The following is a 3,732-nucleotide window of genomic DNA, read 5'->3' as shown; positions in this document are numbered from 1 at the left end:
CCCAAATACCTCTACTCCAGCAGCAGGAGCAGGCAGGCCCATGCTGCTTTTTGTCAGGCAGGGACACAGCGCAGCAGAGGGAGGGGTGCCAGGCAGGGGCCAGGGCCAGGGGAAGAGACCCAGCTCCAAATATTGCTGGAGCAGGGCCCCCAGCCCTGAATATTCCTGGAGCCCGAGCACCACAAATGTATATAACCTGCCGCCTATGACCACAAGTCAACACAAAGTCCCACTGAGATTTGAACTCAGATTACAGGATTCAGAGTCCTGAGTGCTGCCCATTACACCATGGGACCAGCTTGTGCTACCTTCTCTGCACATCGGTGACCCTCATGGGGCTGGCTTGTGTAAGGGGGCTCTTGGCCCTTTATTAAAACTTAGTGTGTGTGTGGGGAAGTTGGTTGGCTAGTTCCCAGCACCAATAGAAGGGGGAAGGATCAATGGGAAATCAGGACCCTGAGACTGACAGTCCCCAGGGACAATGGGGAGAGGCCAAAGCTCCAAGTTAGCTGCACTGACAGGCCAGGCAGTGTGATGAGGGAGTCACCAGGCCAGGGGGTCCCATCATCCATGTGAGCTAGAACTGTCTGGGCGAGAGTGGGGCAGAGCTAAGGAGAGAGCAGGAGCCCGAGAAGAGCCGGGGAGCAGAGCTGTGCAGGTGTAGTGCCAGAAACTGCTGCATGTAGGAATTTGCAACCTGTAGCAGTTACTGATACCTGAGGTTGTTCTTATTTGCTGACTTGTCCTATTGGCTAAAACTTGACAGTGGTTTCTCTAGCAAAGGCCAGTCCCTGGCCCCTTGGTCCAGACATCCCCCTTCATATCAGGCTAGGGTGACCAGATGTCAAAGATGAAATATCGGGATGCGGGGGGCGGAGCAAAAAAATAAGCCGGAGGGCCCCCCTGCCGCCAAGCGGCAGTGGCACAACCCCATCTCCAATCAACTCTCGGCTCCAACCCCCGCTGCACCCCCAGCTCCCCCATCCCCTCACTCCTGGGCCCAGCCTGGGCTCCGAGCTCTGCAGCCGAGCCATGATCCGGGCCCCTCCTGCAGCTCCCGGGCAAGGGGTGAACCAGGCAGCTCCCGGCAGGAGCGTGTCCACCCCACGTGTGTCTCCACCCCCTGCCCACCTGGGCCCTGTCTGCTTCATGCTGCCCCCAGCCCCACGGTGCTGCCCCGCAGGCTGCAGGGCTGGAGCAGCTTCCGCGCTGCGCTCCCGGCCATGGCCATGGCCCGTGTGCAAACCTGGGAGGGAGGAAGAATGCCGCATGCTTGGGGAAGAGGCAGGGCCAGGGCGAGGATTTGGGGAGAGATCCAATGGGGGAATGAGAGGGCGGAGTTTGGGTGGGGAAAGTATCCCTCCAGACTATGCCTATGTGCCAGAGAAGAGGACAAAGTTATCTGTTTGTCCAGGGTCCCAATCGGTCAGGACGTGGGGCAAACAAGCAAATATAGGGACAGTCCCGATAAAATCGGGACATCTGGTCACCCTACATCAGGCTTCAAGTTGAGAATCATTTCCCATTCCCGCTCTGTGGGAGGGGAGACTTTTAAACGCGCTCTCTGTGCGACTGCACATGGCTAAGCAAAGAGAACAAATCCCAAGTCCCCCCCGTGCTTTGGGAGCCAGGTTTGCAGTGGGAATTCTGTAGTTCAGATGACTTCACACCTGGTCATTGGGATTCTTTACCAGTTTCTCTGGCATTGGGGCATTTTTTTCACTCCCAGTTGTGATGGCCGAGTGGTTAAGATGTGAGAGTTGAAATCCAATAGGGTTCTCCTGTGCAGGTGCAAATCCTGCTCACAGCATGGCCTGTGTTTTAGCCAGTCTCTCACCCGGGCAACACCTCTGTACAACCCCTTGAGACACTCTCAATTCTCTCCCCACCCCAAGTAAATCCTGTTCTGGTCCTTTCATAGAGATCCCTGGGACACCACCTCACACTGTGTCCCTGAGGGGTCAGGCAAACTCTCAGCACCTGAAGCCTCTGCCACTCACCTGGTGCCCCATAGATCAGCCGTAGCCCTGGTTCTGCTCCTCTCTCTAGAGTGCGAAAGAAGCCAAGTCAGCGACTCCATGGGAGCTATGGGGCTGCAGAACCAACAGAGAAAAAATAGGTGCTTAGCGCCCACTGACAGCCCTCTCCCCCCACCCACACACACACTACAGGCCTTGTTGACAAGCTCCTCCTCTTCCCTTTCAGTGCCGCCCACTTGCCAGTGATCAGCCGTTCAGTGGGGTGCAGGAGGCACTGGGTGGGGAGGGGGAGGAGCAGGGACGGGAAGAGGTGGGGGTGGGAGAGGAATGGGGCAGGAAAGTGCAGGAAGGGAAGAGATGGGACGGGATGGGGTGGGGACTTGTGGGAAGGGGTGGAGTGGGGACAGGGCCTGAGGAGGAAAGGGGGGATTTGTCCCAGTCCCCTCCAGGGCCGGCCCTGAAGGGAAGCACTGACTATTACAGTGACAATAAAACTGACCAGCATTGTGGGGGAGGTTGAGGGAGATCCGCACTCATCAGGTCTCTTCTCTCCTCCAAGGTGAGCCAGACACAGCTCTCTCCTGGCTCTCACTCTAGCAGCTGGACAGCAAGGAGCCATTTCCCCACAGTGAGTTCATTGAGTGCCCCTGTGGTGCTGGGGGGGCTGGCGCTTCTGCTGGCTCTGGGGCTGGCAGGGGGTTAATGTCTGCACAGACTCTCAGTTGCCAGGCCGGAGGGGGCACTTGAGACCTTACCAGACTGGCTCAGTGAAGATGAGGGGTTGACAGACCAATACAGATGCTCTCCAGAGCACGGAGCAGCATCCACCTATGCAGCCAGGCAATGAGCATTTCCCACAGCCTGGAGCCGAGGGGCAGGCGGCAGCTGCTGTTCCAGCTCCTGGGGGACAGGCCCTGTCAGCAAACAGACACTTCTTACTCACCACAGCTAACGGTGCCGGGTTCCTCCGGTGGGGGTGTGGAGCAGCCGTTTGTTTTCCTGTCCTTTTTGTCTGCAACTGCTGACAAAAACATCCCAGACAGAGAAGCAACAGGCCAAAATGTTATTATACAGGTGCCAAAGTAGCTCAGTTGGGAAAGCATTAGATGGAAGATCTAAGGCTCCCTGGTTCAATCCTGGGATTTGGCAGGCCCTATCATCCCCCTTTGTGCAGGGGTGGCTTGTTTTCTGGGAGCACAGCAGTCCCTGCACCCAAGGTGAGTTCCTGAGCTTGGGCTCTGCAGTAGGAAAACAGAGAACAGGCTTCTGCCCCTAGTTGGCCCACCTAACCTTTAATAATGAGAACTGTCTTTCCCAACATGGTTGGAAGAAAGTGAGGCAGGGTAGCCCTCAGGAATGGTGCCAGAGGGCTGTTGGGCAGTGAGAGGCAGGGACTGGGGATGGAAGCTCCTCTGTGCAGGGAAGGGGCATCTGTAAAAGTGACCCAACACACCTCTCCTCCTCTGGGCACCTAGAGCACAGGCAGCTGGTGCTGACGGCTCCAAGGGAAGGCTTAAAAGCCACAGAGCAACTGAGGTCAGGGCTAGAGGAGAGCACGACCATGCCTAGGTGTGGCCTTCAGACAGGCACAACATCACCCAGCCAGGCTGCTCCCTGCCATGCCAAACACCCACTGAAGGTCACCAGCATGCGGGGCAGCTGCTGATGCTCTGTGGCCAACATCACAAGATGGTAGGAAAGCAGGGCCAGCCCCCATGGTGGGGCCTCTGACTGGTCCCACTCAAGGTGCTCA

At 57.3% G+C, this 3,732-nt stretch overlaps 1 non-coding gene across 1 annotated transcript; it reads right to left on the bottom strand.

Annotated features, from left to right (window-relative positions):
- Window positions 1–224: 224 nt before the first annotated feature.
- On the bottom strand, window positions 225–296 carry TRNAQ-CUG (transfer RNA glutamine (anticodon CUG)). Its single transcript has one exon. It is a non-coding gene; the product is annotated as a tRNA-Gln (tRNA).
- Between the last annotated feature and the right edge of the window lie 3,436 nt (window positions 297–3,732).

The sequence above is a fragment of the Gopherus flavomarginatus genome (genome assembly GCF_025201925.1).
Source record: "Gopherus flavomarginatus isolate rGopFla2 chromosome 13 unlocalized genomic scaffold, rGopFla2.mat.asm SUPER_13_unloc_1, whole genome shotgun sequence".
NCBI lineage: Eukaryota > Metazoa > Chordata > Testudines > Testudinidae > Gopherus > Gopherus flavomarginatus.
This window is presented reverse-complemented; position numbering and strand designations above follow the sequence as displayed.